Source organism: Schistocerca americana, chromosome 4 (assembly GCF_021461395.2).
Source record: "Schistocerca americana isolate TAMUIC-IGC-003095 chromosome 4, iqSchAmer2.1, whole genome shotgun sequence".
Taxonomy (NCBI): Eukaryota; Metazoa; Arthropoda; class Insecta; order Orthoptera; family Acrididae; genus Schistocerca; species Schistocerca americana.
In genome coordinates, this window is record NC_060122.1 from 755,536,830 (window position 1) to 755,560,346 (window position 23,517).

General features: G+C 43.0%; 1 non-coding gene across 1 annotated transcript; it reads right to left on the bottom strand.

The window, feature by feature from the left end:
• Positions 1–1,424: 1,424 nt before the first annotated feature.
• On the bottom strand, positions 1,425–1,499 carry Trnat-ugu. Its single transcript has one exon. It is a non-coding gene; the product is annotated as a tRNA-Thr (tRNA).
• Between the last annotated feature and the right edge of the window lie 22,018 nt (positions 1,500–23,517).

The following is a 23,517-nucleotide window of genomic DNA, read 5'->3' on the forward strand; positions in this document are numbered from 1 at the left end:
AGATGATCAACAGCACCGGACGTTGGTGCAGAGTGTTGCATGCTCTAATGATTCCCGATACCTTCTCCATCACGCCGATGGGAGGGCGGAGGGCGCGAATCCGTCGTCTCCAAGGGTGACAGCTCCTTGACACTTCTTCTGCGAGACTGAGACAGGCTGGCAGCAGCTTCATTGTGCTCTGCAGAACATTTACGTGGGCATCAGTGCGGTCAGTGGAGCTCGTGCAAGACACCATTACGGCCAAATGTGTCGTACATAGTCTGCAGATCACTTACACTCCTTAATGACGATCTTGTTTCCCGACGGCAGTGACATTTTTAGCCAGATAATGCGCCATGTCACAGGCCCAAGATGTGTCAAGGAGCGATGTAAGTTCCAATTCCAACTCATGTGCCCCCCCCCCCCCCCGGCAATCTCACCGACTTGCCAGATATGATGTGATTGAACGTGGCTTCAGAGCTCGTCGTTCCCCTCCCCAAAATTTACGGGAATTAGGTGACTTGAATGTGAATATGTGGTGCCAACTCCCTCCACCGACCAACCAAGGCCTCACTGTTTCCACGACACGACGCGTCGCCGCTGTCTACCGTGTCAAAGGTGAACTTATCGTCTTGGGGTAGGTTGTCATAATTGTACTGGCTAATCAGTGTCTTACATTACATTGATGTACATTATTTTTCTTGCCTCAAGCCTCGATTCTCTACCGGTTTTAGTGCATTTACAGACCTCATATCTTACATATGTACATCGGATCAGGCGCAAAAAGCACAGGGGAAATCCCGGCATGAAACACAATATCATATTTCTATATGAAGAGTAGTAACTGTTCCGATAGAACAGATACCAATAATGACTGTGGTGTCACCGCCAGACACCACACTTGCTAGGTGGTAGCCTTTAAATCGGCCGCGGTCCATTAGTATACGTCGGACCCGCGTGTCGCCACTGTCAGTGATAGCAGACCGAGCGCCACCACACGGCAGGTCTAGAGAGACGTACTAGCACTCGCCCCAGTTGTACAGCCGACGTTCATAGCAATGGTTCACTGACAAATACGCTCTCATTTGCCGAGACGATAGTTAGCATAGCCTTCAGCTACGTCAATTGCTACGACCTAGCAAGGCGCCATAATCCTTTGCTATATATATTGTGGTTATAACATGTATCATCAAGAGAGATGTTCTACAATTGTGGGTTAAAGTTAAGTATTACATCATCTACGTACTTTAATTGCAATTCTCAAGTTACTGTCCTGATCCAGACCTCACGCCAGTCAGCGTGTAATTAAACGCGTGCATTTGGGCCTCCTCTAGAAACACTACAATGACCATGCAGCTTCTCTAGAAAGAATTGATAATTAATCGAAACGCTCAACTGCCTTATGGTGTTGTTGATGTACCTCAATGGGGACAGCTGAAAATGCGTGCCCCGACCGGGACTGGAACCCGGGATCTCCTGCTTACATGGCAGACGCTCTATCCATCTGAGCCACCGAGGGCACAGAGGATCTCGTGACTGCAGGGGCATATCCCTTGCACAATATCGTATTTCTCTTTGCATCAGATGACATCCCCTCTTTGTTCCATCTTCTACGAAACCGAAATTAAGAACACAAATATTGTCCAGTATTAAGGAAACTTATAATTCGTTCATTCGGCTCTCTGTGTGAGATTGTATTGGTGCATTGAAGTTCTGCACACGAGCACCGTTACTAACCGCTTTGTGGGTCTCATAGCCGAACAGAGCACACGTTCATGAGGTCGCTGTTTGCTGAATCTATATAGATCGTTACATATATGTGACGTAGTTCGACGGATCAGCAGGTTGTTGCTCCTAGATGCAGCTGCGAGGAATTGAAAAAGATGCGTTGGTAGTTTCTTCTCCGTGAGAAACACAGATCATTACGTTTACAAGAGCTACGCGTTGCGGAAAATGTTATCGTTAATGCAGAGGCAATCTGGAGAAAATGCATCAGCGAGAAATTGGGTACAGGGTGAGACAGCAAAAACGCGCGCCCAAAACTACACGAGACCGAATAAGTACAAAAAGCTTTGGTTTTCCCTAGGTTACAGAGAAAATTTTTACAAATTTTCTGACGCATGCCAGTAATGTTTAAGTTTTACAGCTTGTAGATTATGAAACCGACTTTTAATGGAAGTACATAGTCTTTTAATGATAATAAATTTGCCTAGATTCCCCCCCCCCCCCCAAATAAATAAATAAATAAAAATCTAACGTCCAGGAGCGGTAACGTAATTCTACTCGGCTGAAGGGCGTCAAGCAATTGTGTGCACGCAGGCACCTATGGATTGCTCAGGGATGTTTCTGTGTAAATACATTTTTAATATGCTCAATAAAGGCTCGTGGTTGGCACCTAGTGTTTTGCAGAAACGGGAGACACCCACTGCCATTTTTTGTTTTTACAAATACGTCAGTGTTACAAATTTCTCCCTCATGGCGTAACAGGTAAACAGCGCTGTCTAGTATTGTTACTAACCCATGTGAAGGAGATGTAAGAGCCACAACAACGTATTCCGTCGTTAATGCTGGGATTTTCGGGTTGCTGTTTAGCTTTTCCAGAGCTGCTGTTCAGTGACACTGAAACAGGCTTCAGTTTCCTGGAAGGGGTTCTACATGAACCGAAGCGATATGTAGCTCTGTTTTGGGAATCAAATTCGTGCACTGTGAAAAGATATAAACAGACAAGAAATAAAGAGTTCACTTATGAGTTAGAGGCATCTTCCTGAGAATGAAGGTTTCATCATAACGATCGATGATGTCATCAGTATTGTGGGTATAATAACAAAAAAATCACTCTACTCTTAGCTTTACCGAGATGTGATCAAGCCACGGCAGATCGCAAGACAGGAGGACTGAAAAAACAAAAACTTCATTTGCTGCTTCTGATTTTTCTGTTGCGCGTCACACTGTAAATTGTGTTTGACCACGGTAGGGGTGTAAATAAGCAGCGCAATGGATGGTTTCACTGACGCCCATTTTGCCACCTCCTGTAGCCTGTCTTAAATGTTTTCGTCAGCCGCCGACAAGAAAACCGCGTGATTTCAACAATGGGTGTCGCTGTTCTGACCTGCATCGCAGAGGCGTCAACAGAAGGAGTGAGATTTGGGTTGGAGCTGGGGAAGCGGTGCCGACCTTCCCACTGTGTGACACGTCCACTTTGTCGTTGGACAGAAGTGGGGTAAAAGGTTGGACGCATGTGACTTCATCAAGCCACCTTCACCTCACATGAACATCTGGTCTCTAGCTATTCTGAATCGTCGCCGAACCCGAGGGTCAGGTAACCCGGGCGCCAAGGTTTTCCACCTTTACTGAGAACAGCTGGTGGTACTTTTTAGCAAACTTCCACGCATCTGCGTCGCAATGGAGGAAAATGACGGGTTTCAAAAATGACGTTTCAATTCTTTACAGCAGTGAACTCATACTTCAAGTGGTGGTATGTATCTTCTGAGGTTTTGGAAAGAGTCGTCGAGGAGGGTTCAACGATATAATCTTGGTCAAATTTCAGCAAGTAGTGGCAAGATAACAACAGCGTATATCACAATTCCGCCATTAAGGAAAGAGGTGCCAAAAACTTTTACCCTAATGTATCAAAGGTACTCAAACATATGACACGGGTAAGGTTTGTGTGATTACTGTTGTGGCCGTCATATCAAGTGCTCAATATGTTGATCTCAACCACTCATACTTGCTAGGAAGCTCATCTGGGCAGTGAGTTCTACGCTTTGAATTTCAGCTAGACATATTGCAGCGCAGGCTCAGGTTGTATCGCATTTCATTTCGTCAGCGTTTATTTGCAAATCTCCTTAATTTATGGACAGATAAGTGTCCAGAGTGTTGAGCATGGTGAGGGAGCAAGCTATTTTTTTGTTTTCCAAACTGAAGGAGTTAGTTTTGCGAATGAGACATTAAAAGTGGTACATAAGTTATATTGATTGGGCAACAACATAAATGACGATGTCCAAAATAGAGAAGACATAAAATACGGAGTGGTAACATCAAAAAAACTGTCTCTGAAAAAAAAGATATTTCTTTACATTGGATATAAACGCCGAGAAACGTAGACACAGGAAGGCATTTCCGGAATAGCTTAGCCTTCTACGAAAGTTGTAGTTGTCTGTCCTGTTCTGCTATCGTTAGCATCCACTGATAGTGGTTGGAGGACGGTGAAACATGGAGTAAGCGACAAGATGTGGACGTCAGTGCCTCATCAGAAACTGCAGAGGTCGGAACCTTGCCTGGTTTGTGGATTAGGGAGTTTGATGTGGCTAAAACGTGACTCCGTTTTTGTTCACACTCTGTAGCACTGTCAGCGATTGACTGCTGCTTCCTTTCTCCGTTTCTGGTGAAACTGACACTGTAGTCTATCTCCGTATTGATTGTCACAACAAGTTTTCCAACTTAGTATTAAAGACCACAATTTTCATTTTTATATTTACATGATACTTCAGTGCCGTCTCTCATTAGCACACAGAAATTTCAAACGGCCGCCTCGGGTCTCTAATGAAGGTAACTTATTGCACAGAGGTTAGATGACGTGACGAACCTCCCTATTGCGTGTTGACTAAAGTACTTCTTCTTCGCAGGGCGTCTTCCCTATGAGTCCGCTGCAACTCGCAGCAGCAGGACTGCTTCTGACCGGTGCGTCCACTTGCATCTGTCTGGAATTTACGACAGCAGTCTGTATTTAACACCACGCCAGAACATGTTTCTTACAAGTGTCCTTGATAGGTTATCACTGCAGTATGTAGCAATAAACTAACACACTAGACAATGGTGTTGAGCGGGGCGTATCGTTGCGGTAATGCAGTAAAAAAGTAACATATAGGAGGATAGTTAGAGGTATAGAGAGAGAGAGAGAGAGAGAGAGAGAGAGTTGAATTTTTGTTGGAACAATTGCGGATGAAACAATCATAGGAAGGTTTCATGATTGTCTAGTCTGGGAAGGGATACGATTAAAGATATGCTGGGAGAGGATACGAAGTGATTTCAGGTGGAGGGAGAGTGGAATTTATGGAGCGTCCGTAAGCTCCTTCCTTCCAACACGCCACAATTCTCGAAGATGAGAAGTACAAGAGGATGTTGGAATGCATAGCTATAGAAAATGCGAGTGTGCTCTAGGCGTTTAAGGAGACGTTGCTACTCTATGAGTGGGTGTTCGTTACGCTGAGGTACAGTGGTATAATACGGAGAATAGAGAAGCAGCGGCAAAACTTGGGAGATGCAATATTCGCATACATGAGGATATGTTGGTCTCGTGTAAGTGGATAATTGGTGGCGGGGATCAGACCCTGTATTCATCTGGTTAGCAGCTTTTGGTTATTTTAGTCTATTACGGCTGGCTTATTATTGAGCTTAGGACAGGATTAGTGATCGAGAGAATGCTAGTTTGAGGTATGTCAGTGTTCTAGTTAGATTGCTTTGGACGGTTGTAAATTGAAAAAAAAAAAAAAAGAAAACTGCAATTTCATCCTCACAATTTGTCTTCTAGCTAGTAGCAGCAACCTTACAGGACTACTAAGTAATAAACTTTTTCCAATGCACTGCAGTGGGGAATCTGGCACACAACAGCGTTATATTTACACGGGCAGTAGCATAGGTCGACTGAAGCTTGCCATTCACACCCCTCCCCCTCCCCCGTCCCTCTCTAACACTACCGCCCATCCCCATGGGATCCGTTGCACAGTTTTACAGGAAAACAGCTACCGAAACTGAGTTTAAAGGTAAACAAACGGAGCACAATTGGTTTTCGGGACAATATTGTTCTTTCGTGGTCGGATGTTTTACAGTTAGAATGAGAACACAGTTGTAAAAAATGACGTACATTATCCAAAACACTCAGCATCAACCAAACCGATTGCAAAAAAATCAGTAATATGTTATCAGAGATGTATTTCAATACGTTTTGGAAGAACTTATTCATAAACAGATGACAAGCTCATAATATATCATTAAGAAAGTTTAAAGGAACAGATTATTTTATTATACTCACAATACTGATGACATCGTCAATATTACTATGACCTTCTCATGTTTGGAAAGATCCAAGTAATGCATGACAACCCGATCTAGGCCATTAAGTTACCTTATGCCTTTACCTTCCCTTATTCCTTTTCTTTGTTGTAGTATGTCTGTTTATATTGTACTATCTTGCGTGACAACAAGGCACTTCGTTTAGCATAGGATTCCTTTCTGGAAGCTGAAGACCGGTTAAAAATCATTTTAGGGCAGCACTGGAATGGTTGACAGCAAGCGGAAAATCCTGATGTTCACAATGGGATACGGCGGTGCCGCTGTTACTTCACTTTGATTTAGACTAGCAGCAATAATCACGGTTCTGGTTTGCCCCTTTACCTGTTCTCCCATAAAGGAGAAATCTTTGTTCTATATCTAACGGCGACCTCTGTAACTAGGACAGGCACTTTGACTGCTAGGTCAGTGGAAGCGTACTATTTCGTTTCCTGCGTTGCAGAATTCCTCATACAACTCTACTTTTCTCCAAATTTGATATACTGCACATCTTCTGCTCTCTTCATTACTTTCATTCATTCATTTGACTTCTATCTTGGGTTATGGCGAAAACCTCATCTCTAATTACTACATCGGAGAGCTGAAAACTTACAAGTAACCAAACAGAGAAACCGTGGTGAAGTTGAAAGACAATAATTGATACAAAAACAATGAAGCATTGCTAGATAACACCCAGGAAATAAGAGAAAGACGCTTATGCCAGTACCCACAGGTTGTAAGTATTGTCCTGGAAATAGCGCATCGTTTCTAGGAAACACGACAGCTATGGAGCTGTTTTTGTAGAGGCTCCAGACAACGGCTGGTTCCGTGCTCAGTCACAAACACTGAGAACCAGCGAATTACGACAACGTTATGGTACTGCGAATTTCCCCTACATCACGAACTAGCGTACTTAACCTTCTTCTGTCACGTTTTGAAAGCCACCAGAATTCGAAGATATGTCACTCGATCTACTGAAAACTGTGAGAGTGCAGCAATTAGAAAATTACAATGTTGCTTATAGTCCGTCTTGATTGCAAAATGTTTATTCATATGACCGGTATCGGTTCCTCTAGAACCATCTTCAGATCTGATATTTCGGTTGCAGGAGTAACCCGTCCAAACACAACAACTTTCATATGTAGCGTCATGTTTGGACGGGTTACTCCTGTAACCAAAATATCAGATCTGAAGATGGTTCTAGAGGAACCGATACCGGTCTTCTGAATAAACATTTTGCAATCAAGACGGACTATAAGCAACATTATAAAATCACTGATTGCGGCTATCCTATCAGACATTATGTTTGTTTTTGCAAAATTAGAAAATTACTTGAAACTAGGTCAAAATCTATCGAAGAGCTCGTTAGAATATCACATACAGAAAGAGAACAGAGGAAAGTACGAAGGCATAATTCAGGATACTATCGGATGTGTCCTCTGTCATTTCGTTCTTGTAACTGTGGAATAGAGATAAACCGAAGGAATGTGTGACGTGTTGTAGGTCAGTCGATGTGTTTTTAGAAAGTGAAAAGCTACGGGAGATGAAATTTTGCTTTTTATTTAGTAATGGTAAGAAGAAAAAAGAGGAAAACTTCCAACAAAATACAGCAGAAAACCATATTTTAAAAACTGAGACGAAGAAAGAAAAGTCCGTGTTAAGGAAAGTACTAGGTAAGGCTACACTTTGTACCACTGGACTTTATATGTATGTTGCAGAAACAACTTAAGAAGTGGAAGATAATTTTTATAGACAAATGACAGTACAAGATGATCATCCACCAGTGCTAAGATACCAAGATCAGTGATCCGAAAAAGTAATACATGCAGACTGGAATAAATAGTATATCCTACACCTGGAACAGATCAAGAATAAACAAAGCAAACATGTAGTAATGTCAAGTTGTAGGAAAGAGACCACTGATTCTGGTATCACCGAAATTCAGAATGACATGACAGTACATTAAGTGAGATATATAGCATTCGGAATCAAGACACGTATCAAAAACTGTAAATGGATGATAAGGAATTAAGCAAAGTATTATTGAAACAAGGGACTTAGGGAAGGCAGGAAAATGTGGGATAGGGCCTAATCACTTAAGGTTGGCTGCTAATTAAACACGTACACTTCATTTAAGGAAATAATTTTTTTTAAACAATCATTTTAAAAAAATTGACTGTAACACAAGCTATACTGACGGCTGAAGGCCTTATTAAGAAAAATATTAAATTATTTGTCTGCTGAAGGCCACAAAGAATAGGAATAATTTAAACAAAATATTATTTTTAAACAATTGACACAATCAGACCAAATAAAGAAGGGAGTGATCCACAGACAGTGCACGAAAGATCGACCTGAGAAAAGTCCCTACAGCTGCGTAAGTGGTGAGACAGGCAGCCCAGTGTTATACTCACTTAACGTGATGGCAACTCAACCAGTCACAGTTTAAAAGGAAGACCAACACTCTCGCAAAATACACCTAAGATGCGATAACCTGTACCACGATGGAATCATTCAGGCGAGGCCGAAGTGACAGACAGCACTGCGTCTGCCGAAGCCGACTTTTAAAACATCGGAAGGCAGAAGGAAGCACTCCACAAATGCAGTACGCAGACAGCGTTAAAATAACTGCTCATTCGAACACACTAGATACACACTGACCCGCGAAATCAATTCCACTAACAACTCAATCACTGCTAAGACCGGTCACTGTGGAACAACAAGCACGAACCACAAGTCCACACAAACACGGAGGGCCCAGAAGGGGTCAGAAGACCTAATACACGTCCTCCGATGAGACGACCTACCGAACGACCAACCAACGGCCGTTCCCCCTCAAGTCAGGCATCGAAAGGTCCCAGTATGAATCGTCGACTGACAACTTACTGCAATGAGGTCACTTCGAACACGGAGACACACACACACACACACACACACACACAACACACACACCAGTAAAGGTAGCACTACTCGAATATCCAACCCCCCGCCCACCATGAACCATGGACCTTGCCGTTGGTGGTGAGGCTTGAGTGCCTCAGCGATACAGATAGCCGTACCGTAGGTGCAACCACAACGGAGGGGTATCTGTTGAGAGGCCAGATAAACGTGTGGTTGCTGAAGAGGGGCAGCAGCCTTTTCAGTAGCTGCAGGGGAAATAGTCTAGATGATTGACTGACTTGGCCTTGTAACACAAACCAAAACGGCCTTGCTGTGCTGGTACTGAGAACGGCTGAAAGCAAGGGGAAACTAAAGCCGTAATATTTCCCGAGGGCATGCAGCTTTATTGTATGGTTAAATGATGATGACGTCCTCTTGGGTAAGATATTCCGGAGGTAAAATAGTCCCCCATTCGGATCTCCGGGCGGGGACTACTCAAGAGGATGTCGTTATCAGGAGAAAGAAAACTGGCGTTCTACGGATCGGAGCGTGGAATGTCAGATCCCTTAATCGCGCAGGTAGGTTAGAAAATTTAAAATGGGAATTGGATAGGTTAAAGTTAGATATAGTGGGAATTAGTGAAGTTTGGTGGCAGGAGGAACAAGACTTTTAGTCAGGTGAATATAGGACTATAAATATAAAATCAAATAGGGGAAATGCAGGTGTAGGTTTAATAATGAATAAAAAAAATGAGTGCGGGTAAGCTACTACCAACAGCATAGTGAACGCATTATTGTGGCTAAGATAGACACGAAGCCCACTCCTACTACAGTAGTACAAGTTTATATGCCAACTAGCTCTCCAGATGACGAAGAAATTGATGAAAGGTATGATGAGATAAAAGTAATTATGAAGGTAGTGAAGGGAGACGAAAATGTAGTAGTCATGGGTGACTGGAATTCGAGAGTATGAAAAGGGAGGGAAGGAAACATCATAGGTGAATATGGATTGGGGGTAAGAAATGAAAGAGGAAGCCGTCTGGTAGAATTTTACACATAGCATAACTCAGTCACAGCTAACACTTGGTTCAAGAATCATAAAAGAAGGTTGTATACATGCATGAATCCTGGAGATACTAGAAGGTATCTATATAATGGTGAGACAGAGATTTAGGAACCAGATTTTAAATTATAACACATTTCCAGGTGCAGATGTGGACTCTGACCACAATCTATTGGTTATAAACTGCAGATTAAAACTGAAGAAACTGCAAAATGATGGGAATTTAAGGAGATTGGACCTGGATAAACTGACTAAACCAGAGGTTGTACAGAGTTTCAGGGAGAGCACAAGGGAAAAATTGACAGGAATGGGGGAAAGAAATACAGTAGAAGAAGAATGGGTAGCTCTGAGGGATGAAGTAGTGAAGGCAGCAGAGGATCAAGTAGGTAAAAAGACGAGGGCTAGTAGAAATCCAGGTGTTGACAGATGTGAAAATTACCGAACTATCAGTTTAATAAGTCACAGCTGCAAAATACTAACGCAAATTCTTTACAGACGAATGGAAAAACTGGTAGAAGCCGACCTCCGGGAAGATCAGTTTGGATTCCGTAGAAGTGTTGGAACACGTGAGGCAATACTGACCTTACGTTTTATTTCAGAAGAAAGATTAAGGAAAAGCAATCCTACGTTTCTAGCATTTGTAGACTCAGAGAAAGCTTTTGACAATGTCGACTGGAATACTCTCTTTCAAATTCTAAACGTGGAAGGGGTCAAATACAGGGAGCGAAAGGCTATTTACAGTTTCTACAGAAACCAGGTAGCAGTCGAGGGGCATGAAAGGGAAGCAGTGGTTGGGAAGGGAGTGAGACAGGGTTGTAGCCTCTCCTCGATGCTATTCAATCTGTATATTGAGCAAGCAGTAAAGGAAACAAAAGAAAATTTTGGAGTAGGTATTAAAATCAATGGAGAAGAGATAAGTACTTTGAGGTTAACCGATGACATTGTAATTCAGTCACAGACAGCAAAGGTTTTATAAGAGCAGTTGAACGGAATGGACTGCATCTTAAAAGGCGGGTATAAGATGAACATTAACAAAAGCAAAACGAGGATAATGGAATGTAGTCGAATAAAGTCGGGTGATGCTGAGGGAATTAGATTAGGAAATGAGACCCTTAAAGTAGTAATGGAGTTTTGCTGTTTGGGAGCAAAATAAATGATGATGGTCGAAGTAGAGAGGATATAAAATGTAGACTGGCAATGGCAAGGAATGCGTTTCTGAAGAAGAGAAATTTGTTAACATCGAGTATAGATTTAAGTGTCAGGAAGTCGTTTCTGAAACTATTTGTATGGAGTGTAGCCATGTATGGAAGTGAAACATGGATGATAAATAGTTTGGACAAGAAGAGAATAGAAGCTTTCGAAATGTGGTGCTACAAAAGAATGCTGTAGATTAGGTGGGTAGATTACATAACTAATGAGGAGATATTGAATAGAATTGGGGAGAAGAGGAGTATGTGGCACAACTAGACAAGAAGAAGGGACCGGTTGGTAGGACATGTTCTGAGACATGAAGGGATCATAAATTTAGCATTGGAGGACAGCGTGGAGGGTAAAATTGTAGAGGGAGACCAAGAGATGAATACACTAAGCAGATTCAGAAGGATGTAGGTTGCAGTAAGTACTGGGAGATGAAGAAGCTTGCACAAGATAGAGTAGCATGGAGAGCTGCATCAAATCAGTCTCAGGACTGAAGACCACAATAACAACTGGAATACAACGATCCATTCAACTTAAACTCGCTGAATCCGGTCCTTGACGTGGTCGTGCACTCTCACGACCACATCCTTCCGTCGGGCATCGTATCTATGGCGCCAGCGGTCGGGCGAGTACTGGCTGTGGGGAGTTCACTGCTGCCCCGCCCCTAGATGAACTCCGATACACGACGAGTTGGAAATACTTTAGGTCGCTCCAAAGATAGTACCACAGCACTCGCTATCGATAAACGCCGCTGCTGCCGCTCACGAACAGACAAAGTGAGCAAACGTAATGGCGCTAGTGAACGCACTAAGGCCAACCTGTCAACAGCACAGGCGCGAGCCGGGGCACAGCTCTGTCATATTAATGAAGAATTTCCTAAAGTTGTGCTCTTGAAGTACAGTATTTTGTTCAAAGCAACCTCAGACCACGCGACATGCTTAAAAGTAGTAACTAGACGCATTTTAAATGTAGTGCATTCGAAAAATGAATAATGAATATGAATGTAATGAATGAATCTCAAAGGAAAATGGGGGATGAGGGGGTATTAGAAGTTTATATTAAAAAATAGAAAAAGTTTTATAAAAAAAGGAACAGTTAAGCAGGACATATTCTGTAACTTGGAGGAATAGTCATTTTGGCGCTGCGTAGTGGACCAGTTCACTTTAAAACATGGACTTCACCGAAAAATTGATATAAAATCCTGAAAGAACTGTGTCGCTGATTAGGAACCTTATTTTAAATCTTTATTTTGGCTTTGGGTTACAAGGACCACTTAGGCAACAACTGTTAGAAAGTCCCAAAAAAACATAATCGCAAAGAAGCAGAATAGCACAAAATGAGGAAATTAGCATGTAAACATACACTTGAAATAAAATAAAAGTGCAATCAGAGAAACACCGAGAGCTGATGGCAGTGATGACAATGACATGGGAGCATAATTACAAATAGCACTATACAGCAACATTACGACAAACGTGCGTATGCTCATATAGAAAAGACAAAACACTAAAGGTCAAACACCTGACCCTACACAATAAGTACAACAATAGGTGAAGAACGGAATTACAAATAACATCATGTAACAATGTGAGAATTATAGCGTACAGATAGACGTACTTAAAATAAAATAAAAATCTAAAATGAGGAACACAATATAACTAACGGTATGTACAACAGTGCCCGTAGAACAGTGACACAAAATGCACAAGAGAGCAACAACGAAAATGTAATGTACAACTCGAGGTCCGTACGCAAATTTAAACCCAAAATTACGCACCCGATTACGAACAGAGCTGATGCTGTTTGAAAATGAAGACCTCAGCAACTAAAAGATTAAATTTGGATGCCGGTACTTTTAAATAGTCTGTGAGCAAGTTATATTTATCAAAACGGTGGAGTAAAACAGGAACGCTATTAGGGAGGGGGTAACCGCTCGCAACTGATTTCTTATACAAATCTGATTGTGTAGTCGTGTACTAGGAACAAGCCAATATGATGTGGTTAGGACCCCCTACTGCCTTATCGCAGTGTCCAGATGTGATACGCGATAATCTTCAACCGATATAGGTGCGCAGGATAACTACCGACAACCAGCCTCATGCGAATAATTGAAGCCACATGACGTCTACGAAGCTGCACCGAGGCGAGCCATGGTGGAGAAGAGATGTTCGGTTGTATGGCCGGCAGGTGGCCGCCCTTGGAGTGCTAAGAGACATGCCACTCGCAGTTCCAAGTGTGATAAGCAGCCTTCCGTATCGTCGATGTGAGATCCGTATAAGGGATCGGTGTTGTGCGTAACACGCCTTCTGTAATACTCCTCTTGATAACGCGATCAACAGTTTCATTTTGAAGAATGCCATCATGTTCGTTAATCCAGAGTGACTGAACGGCAATGCTCAAAGTCTCGGCGTCTCTTATGGACGCAAAGACGTCCAGCACGTACCTGTTGGTCTCATTATCAAATGCGAGATGTTGCAATTTCTGCAGCAAACTTTAGAGTCCGTCAGGATGAACTTGAGTGTCCGGGTACCATAATGAATAGATTCCCTGAAGGCCAGTAGATCCGCCTTGTAGACAGAAGATTCAGGTCGAACGGAAAACATTTGGAAGGCGCCACTAGAAGGGCAAAAGCAGGCGTACCCAGCACAGCATCAGATTTAAAACCGTCCTTAGAGGTGTGAGCGTACTGCGGAAATTGTAAGCTGAGGATATGCTCCACGTCGCGAGCGATGTTGGTCGCCGCTCGGAAATCGGTCGGCAGGTATGCCACTGGGGCTGGAGCGAAGAACAGACTAAATGGAAAATGAAAGCAGGGGAGTTGTGTGTCCTGCAGAACAAGTGGACGAAATGGCACCATAGTTGTAGTCAGTTGTCGCCCATGAGGTGCCTGTGTGAGTCTCCAGAATCGAACCACCGTCTAAAGAGAGGTACGATCAGATATCAGAGATCGACTGAGGAAAAAAATATCAGACACTATCTGCCGTCTGGTACACAACGGCATGACGGATGCTTCCACCACCAGGGGTTTGGTGGACCTTCATTTCAAGGCTCAGAGGACAAGACAAATAACTCTATAATGGATGACATCTATCTTGCGCAAAGTTGATTGCGTAGCAGTGCCGTAGACAATGCTACGATAATCTAAGACAGAACAGATCAAAACGTTGTGCAGGGTCAAGAGTATAACTGCTTCCGGTTCACACTATACTCGGACAAGCGTACGCAAGGTATGCAGAGAGTTACCATCTTGTCGATAAGGTACGCAGTATGTCGTGCCCACGTGAATTTGCTGTCGAAGTAGACGCAAAGGAACTTAGCATGTGCCCAAACGGGAAATGTATACCAGCCAAGATGAAGTTTGGATGAGAAGTTATTACGCCGTTTCCTGGCGAATATCACCAGTGATTTATCAGATGACAAAGTGAGCCCATTTTCGAACTCCCATGTGGCCAGCATTTCACATGCATCAGTAAGCCGTAGGTGTGTCAACCAAAAGCACAGCGAGTGGGAACATATATATATCTCCTCACAAGTTGGGCGTCGTCCGCGTACTGAAGGACTTTGACGGTATGGTTGAACAAAGTCTCTACGTCGGCAACGTGCAGGAGTCGGCGACACTCTAGGCAGGGTCCATGTCCTGATCGCGAATATATACAGTACGGCACGGCACCCAAGCAAACTGTAAAATCACCATCGGGAGATTCAGCAGTTGCAATTTGTTGTTAAGTTCAGGTATCAGGAAATTGTCGCAAGCCCTCTAAAAGTGAATAAATAAAACCGTTAAATACCCAATAGTGAAGAATTTGTTTTCAATGTCCATCGCCAGCGAGGTACTATTATCAGAAGTACTTCTGCTCTTATGGAAGGCGTTTCGCGTTCGCGGGCGCAGTTTTCACTTTCCAACAACCATTCGAAGCGAAACTTGAGGAGACGTTCCAATGTCTTACACACACAGGAAGAGAATGCAATCGGGCGATACGATGTCGCTTGACCAGGGTCTTTCAAATGGCTCTGAGCACTATGAGACCTAACATCGAAGGTCATCAGTCTCCTAGAACTTAGAACTACAAGAACCTAACTAACCTAAGGACAACACACACATCCATGCCCGAGGCAGGATTCGAACCTGCGACAGTAGCAGTCGCTCCGTTGCGGACTGAAGACCTAGAACCGCTAGGCCACGGTGGCCGGCAGGGTCTTTCTCAGGCTTCAGTATGGGCACCAACATTTGAGTTTTCCAGTCGCCGGGAACGTTTCCATCCCTCCAGATGTCATTAAAGATGTTCACAAGAACACATTTTGCATCGTCAGGCGAATTAAGAATCATTGAGTAATGGATCTGGTCATAGCCAGGCGATGTATCTGATGAGGATGTCATGACCATGTGGAAGTCGGCGTGAGAGATTGGTGTGGTTAAACCGTCGCGTAGACGGGCATGGCACCTACCACCGCGAGTCTTATGGGTTCCGGCATGGAAGCCGGAGGGGCGACAATGACGGCAAACTCGTATATTCAGATTTGCAACCTCTTAGGAGGTACTGGCTTCCGTTGGAGCAAGTTCATTATCAACCAATTACCACCAACATAAATCTGCAGAACTTTGTTTTTTCAGAGTGGCGAAGACTGTTGACTGTACTGAAGAGGATTTTGGTTGGGTGGTAGCGGGGCTTGCGGGAGGTGATGGGAGACAGCATATTCGTGACGAATGTCAAATAATCCCTGTTGCCAGACTGGCTTAGAAGTACGCCATTTCGATAGACCCCTCGTGTCATCTCTGACACGAGAGGTTGACGGTGGGCGCCATCCTGAGGGAAAGAGCCTAACTGGGGCTGCACCGGCGGTGTCGTTGGTCGCATAGAAGAATCTCGTAAAGCGACTGTTGGTTGCGGGGAATGCCATGGAGCTAGATCTAGGAAATCCAGGGGATTCTGAGGAATAGGAGGCTGGCGGAGGACAACAAAGTATGACAGCTGCGTAATGCCAATTACCCTCCCCGCAGTGGCGTAGGCTCTTGACGTTGGAGCTTTTATTGGTAGAGAAAGCTCGCGCTTGAACGTCTGTAACTCCGTGGGGACTAGAACAATTTAAACACGTAGGAAATGGCGCCGGACATGAATCCTTTGGGTGAGGACCACCACAGCAACGAGTATGACTTCTACATTGACTTGCCAGATGATGAAGACGCCCGCAATTTTGACATTGGATGACTGGAGCGACGTATGGTTCCACTGAACAACGTGTCCCCAAAACCGCAACATGTCGGGGCAGAGACCGGGAGCAAAACACCACTAGCCAGACTGAAATCGGCACCGTTTGTTCGGAATGTGAATGATGTTTCTTAGTGTAGCGTTTGATACTTGCGGCTGGGTATATGCTCTCCAATGCGTCAATGATCTCCTGGGCTGTCAAGCTGATGTCAGCACCACAAATAATGCTATACGCATGGAGCAGGATGTTGGAAATATAGACATCAGACTTACGATCTTCGAAAACAGGGATTTCTATCAAAACGTTTGCAGCCGCAGCAGTTTTCAGTTCTATCTTGACTCTGTTTCTCCCTAACGGGATAATGTCAACAATGTCATGTTTTAGAGGAGATGTAGTAAAATAATAACTTGTCTACCGACATAAGGTGGAGTTCGCCAGTGTTCTTATCTAAGCTCTCCACAGAGATAATATAGGCACCTACATCTGATCGACTGTACCGATGTTGACATCTCGCCATACGATCGCAGCAGTGGAAGTCAACGGTTGGGTCTGAGAGCGTTCTGAGTTTTGTCTGCACTGTATTATTACTAGAATGGGGGTCAGAAACCCATAACTCACGGGTAGAACAATCTGGGTCAGGAGGTGAGTCAACACACAGCCGTTTACTAAGGGGACCACTTTGCTGCTGCTGACTTGCCGGTGCACTGGCTTCAAGTGTGAAGCTGGAAGGGTCGCTGACTAACCTGAGGCAACTTCAGCTGTTGGTGCTGATACTGCTGGAGTTGCTGTTGTTGTAGCTGCAACAGTTGAAACTGCTGCTGTTGAGCCAGTTGTTGCTGCTGAAGCTCGGTTATTGATGATGGTGGTACAGAAGCTGCTGCTCGGGATTATGATGTAGCTCCTGCTGTTGTTACTGATTTTGGACAAGCTTTGTATCCAGGAGTGTTAATTCACCCTCATGAATCTCATTATGGTTGTCGGACATCGGTAGTAACGGAACTTCTGTCGGTGCGTGCTGATGTCAGATTCCTAGTGCCGACTGTATGACCTGACGCGTATTTGGGGGATCGACCATTTTACGATGAACTACATAGCACTACCGTTGCGACCCGAAGAATACGCATACAGTCCGGCGTACGCTACACTGCACGTAAACTATTCTCCTCTAAAACCAAAGATATATGTAGGGAATTAGTAGGAAGAGCACGAAGAGTACGGAGCAATACACACGTTCTCTAAACGTAAGCAAAGGATGATCATGAGGAACGCAGTAGCGAAAACGTTCAAAGGCCGCGACGGGTAGAAGCGAACTCTTAATTAGGAATTCGACGTCGGAATTAGAAGATTCAACGTGGTAGATCTAGTAAGGTTCAAATGGCTCTGAGCACCATGGGACTTAGCATCTGAGGTCATCAGTCCCCTAGAACTTAGAACTACTTAAACCTAACTAACCTAAGGACATCACACACATCCATGCCCAAATTATGATTCGAACCTGCGACCGTAGCGGTCGCACGGTTCCAGACTGAAGCGCCTAGAACCGCTCGGCCACATCGGCCGGCTGCGGGAAAGGAATTATGAATTTAGCGGATCGTAGTCAATCGTCGATTTACATTTTTCACACTCGTCGCTTGTGGCATTATTGTTTTCAGACGGATCGCTGTCGGGCTGTCCACTGAGAGATTGATCTTTTATCTCAGATGGAATTTGTTTAACTTCTTCCTCAGGTTTATCTTTTTTAGCTGTCATTTTCTGGGCTGACGAGATGAATGGATCCGAAAATGGCAGAATCCGATGGTGTACTACACAAATATTATCTCACAGGAATATTAGAGTGTAAAATCCTGTGGCTAATACCGGGTATTCTTATTCCGAGCTTCCTGTGCACCTTCAGATAGCCGAGGAATTGACAACGGAGAAGCTTCGATTACGGCATATCCGTGCATCAAAACTATGGGAACCGATGTTGGCTTTGGACATGACTGCAGAATGTTGTAAGTCCGGTGAAGTTGCCACCCATCTTTCGAGGAAAAAACATTTTTCTTTCAGACTTCCTCATAAGCATGTTCAGTTCTGGAGTTCTCTGTCCATTATTCAAATAATCTAGCAGCAGTTTGCGAAAACAGAAACACCATTACTCGGAGAAATTTTAATTTTATAAAAAATTTTGCCAGTTTATGTCAATATAATTGACCGCAGTTCTGAATAACTCACCAAGAATTATACAGAAAGTCCTAATAACACTTTTCTGGACAGAAAATAATTTTTGAGATAATTTCAATAATGAGGAACCCATTTTTAGCGCTTGGTAGTGCCTCATGGTAGGAACAGACCGTCCTCAGAAAACGTGCTAGTACCTTCAGGCAAATAAATTTGAACTCGTTCACTATACTATTAAGAGTTTTAAAATGATATAAGCATACCTCCTAGAGTGTTACGCACCTTATTTTATCCTGTATACAAGGTACTATCGTTGCCGTATGCCGGCCGGTGTGGCCGTGCGGTTAAAGGCGCTTCAGTCTGGAACCGCGTGACCGCTACGGTCGCAGGTTCGAATCCTGCCTCGGGCATGTATGTTATGTCCTTAGGTTAGTTAGGCTTAATTAGTTCTAAGTTCTAGGTGACTGATGACCTCAGAAGTTAAGTCGCATAGTGCTCAGAGCCATTTGAACCATTTTTTTGTTGCCGTATGTTACGCTGGCACAGAAACAGTATCTGAAAAGTGTGTAGTTGTGCGACTCACTGCTTATCGTCAACTGCCACAACACGTATCATATCGACTGTAGAGTGGAGTGACACTGCTGCAATGGACAAGAATGCATCAATGATATCGACACAAAATTTCGCGAGACTAAAGTCGGGACGCACACCTCTTTTTTTCTGTTCTGGTGAGTTAGCCCAAGGTGCGCTTGAATAAACAGAAGAGGGGAACAAAAGGAGAATAAGCAAGGTGGATGCGCATGTTGCTGATTCAGTTGTGAAAGGAAAAGAAGAAAAACATATGCAGTGGAGATATGGATCTTGTGAATAGTCTTAGTAACTTCCTGTACTTGAAGAGTATACAATGAGAAAACATAGACGGGTGTAAACAGAGAATGGTACTGATTAACACCGTACATAGAATAACAACTAAATTAAATGGCAATCTGTTCTTTGAAAGACCCAGTAGATCTACACTACGAAGTATTATTAGTGGAACGAGTTTATGTATTCACCAAGGAATGGTAGTGATGGGGATGGGATAGTTACCACAACAAGGCCTTATCTATAGTAAATGATGTTCGCAACTATTCTTTACTGTGAATTTCCTTCCGTACTCAATATACCTGTTTAGGCATTCGTTGACATTACGTTAAAAGTACATACGTACATTCGTGGCTACAGACCTTTGTCAAACGTTCTGGCTTTACTTGATTTATCCCCCTTGCTCTGATTCCACAAAAATCCTGTTTTCTACCATTAATAAATGCTCATTCTGGAAGAAATGCTGTCATAAATCACAGCTGATTATATTTTCGATAACATTAAAGATGATGAGATATATCAGGATTTCGGGTGTTACATAATATTCTCTAAAACGTATCTAATGTATGAAAAGTTTCTTCGTGTGTATAAGAGCTCGGTTAACGTAACTGTATTCCAAGTTCTCAGGAATTCTTGGCAGGTTGGTGTATTTTCCGTTTCTTCCTATCGTTTTTATGTGATCATAGTTGAATACATTCGGCTCGTAACATAAAATAAGGATACGTCTGCCTTCCCAACAATTCTCATACTCATGGATCTTTTATTACCAACTGCAGTGTACCTAAGTGCCCAACTATGCTGTTTAAAAGTAAATACCAGTACCAATGCTAATTGTACGAGTTTTCTCTTCCAAAGAAAATATTCCAACTTTACTGGACGGATTAATTATGATAAATATACAATAAAGCCTTAAAATTACTAGTGCAGAAAGCTTTAGCATGAGTGTTCTAAGTTTCAGGGGTGTTACTGTTATTGGTGCGTATTGCTCAGAAAGAGGGTCAATTTAACGGTACCTCGCACTGAGTGTTCATTTTTGACGTCCATACTGGTATTTTTCCTGAAATAATCTCGATGAAAAATCCACGCAAATAATGATCCTTCTTTAATAACTTGAACATTTGTTCCACTCTCTCGACATGAGATAAAATGACCACCCCCTATGCAACGTGCCGTAGCACCATTCTCGAGATCCCGACAGCATTATGGGCGATGTTGTCATTCATCAGCAGAACTCATTATGGCAGGAGAAACGTGTCGGCGAACGTAATTCCGCCTGCAGACTACTGCAATATCTTTTATGCCCGCTATCACGGAGAGAATAAAGGCGAGCAATATAAAAACAATTTTCTTTCAACACAAGGAGACAGAATTTCACAACTCTTTCCGAGGGCAGTAAACTCGAAGAGTATTGCAGCGAGAACGTCACGAAATGAGGGAAGTTTATTTTCTCTGCCTCCACTTTCTCGCTGGCAGAGATTGTCGGAGTGATTCGGCCGATGTCGTAACGATAAGTATCACTTTATTGCGCGAAAGAAACCCGGATGTTTCCACTCTCACCGCCTAGGACACTACTTCTACGAGAAGCAACTGAGCAATCTTCTCTTCTGAATGACATCGGTGTCACTTACAGGCTTCCTCCCTTAGTATAACTTCTGCCCTCAGGTTATTTAAACTCTCACCGCTGGATCCGCTGTTAGTTTTGATAAATACTTTTTCCCCTTTCATGGATATGGAGTTTCTAAATAAGAGGTTACGCGAAAATTAGATGCATAATTACCTCTCGCAAATAGAATTTTTAATCCAGAAAGAAATTTTCACTCTACAACGAACTGTGGTCTGATATGAAACTTCATTTTTATACATCAGCATCTACGAAATACTCTGCAAGCCTGTGTGACGTGTATGACAGAGGGTAAATGGCATTTTATGATGGATAACTGTCGGCTATCTTCAGTAGTCTGACAATTTGGGTTTTTTAACATTTCAGTGAACTTTCTCGTGGGTCCCCTCCCAGTAAAATCAGGTATAAGCTGCACGAACTTCAGCAGTGTTCTAAGACTGTTAACGGTCTTCTTCGTGGACTGACTGCATCTGAACAGTATCCTACCAACGTACCAGGTTGTTATAATCAAACAGAAAGAGTCCTTAGTGCTGCAGTACGGCCTGTGTGTACATCGCAGTACCCTGAAATATCGTAGGTACGTTGGTTAATCGGTGCGCTTGCGGAGTATGTTGAAAAAATTAATAGTCCCACTTCTTGCCACTAAGTGGTCTGAATGTGAAATGTTTCCTGTTTTGACGTCAGTATGCAGTTTTCTGTTGTTGTTTTGTTTTTGTTTTTTATTTGCTTAAGTTCTCTTGGTTTAAAGGGTCAAGAAGGTTGAAGCTTATGGTATGAAGCACAAAAGCTGTGGAGAAGAAACTCGGTATACACTACTGGTAATGTTGTTTCATTAGAATGGGAGTTACAGTAGCGCTGCACTGTGGGAATATCACCGACAGAAACAGTTGCGAAGAGACCCCATCGCAGTAAATGCGCTAATGAGTAGAATTGTAGTTTCCCCTCTGTATCCCTAAACAATGATAGTGCTGGATAAATTCTTACGTTATTTGATTTTCAAACAGCTGAGCAAAACTGAACGTACTCTGACAGTTCACACTTTGCTTGTTCTGATCATCACTATACCGACACCCAATATTTTTAGCGCAACGCACTCTGACTTTCAATAATCCCTACAAAACAATGGCCCTTACTAACAATAACCTATACCTTTCATGAGTCACTTACCTCAAAAAAATCTTCGTTACTCGAACTACTGCAATACAGCGAGCGCCAATACTGTCAGCAAAATAAAAGATTCTAACTACTGAAGGCACTAACTACTGATAGGCACAGTTAGCAAATGAAAGATTTTGACAGAGAACAAACAATCTATCAATGTATTTACCTTAATAGTGTTCAAAAGGCATAATATATATATCAGGTCATTGCATCCAGTTACAAATTTCCTTTTTCTGACGGATACATGTCCAGATCGTCCACTCATAGTAACCTCTCAAAACTATGGCATCTCTCTCCGCACATCTACCACTGCTGGCGGCTCACCTCCTACTTCCGCCCAACGCTACACGCCGTTCACATCCAACTGCCCAACACTACACTAGCGAATATTCCAACTGCACACAGCGCAGTCAGCGATTTTCATACAGAGCACTATGTCGCGTTACCAACATAAAAACCTAAACAACCTACTTACAGAATCAAGAAATTTTATGGAACATGTGAAGTAGGTGATGCAGCAGGGAGGAATCCCATTCTCATGGCAGTTCCTGTTGTCGACCGTGCAACATATGCCTCACATGCTGCAGCCGGTGCTCGAGCTGTGCCTCAGGAATTGTGTTTGCCCTGGTCAACAGTTGGAAGATTTTTTGCAAAAACAGACATAATGTCTTATGGGATAACAGCAATCAGTGATTTTATAATGTTACTTTAAATCCGTCTTGATTGCAAATTTTTTTTTATTATTCATATGACCGGTTTCGGTTCATTCAGAACCATCTTCAGATCTGATATTTAAGTTACAGGAGTAACCCGTCCAATTCAGCAACTTTCACATGCTACGTAACCCGTCCAATTCAGCAACTTTCACATGCTACGTGACGTAGCATGTGAAAGTTGCTGAATTGGACGGGTTACTCCTGTAACTTAAATATCAGATCTGAAGATGGTTCTGAATGAACCGAAACCGGTCATATGAATAATAAAAAAAAATTTGCAATCAAGACGGATTTAAAGTAACATTATAGTTGGAAAGATTTTTCCGTGCATTTTACTCTGGCCTCCTTACAAAATTCATAATGTACGCCAAATGAAAACCCAGGACAGGGCCTTTGCCTTGCGTTTTTTGGCCCTCATGGAAATGGTTGACATTTTGCCGGAGGATGATCCTTGGACCCACGAGACACATTTTACTCTGCACTGTACAGTGAATGTATAGAACTGTCGCAAACTGTTCCACTTTGCCTCAGTTTCGCACAGCATCCACTGCACTCAGGTTGTGTAACTGTGTGGTGCCGTTTCACAAACCCATCCAATCTCAACCCATTTTTGTTTAAGGA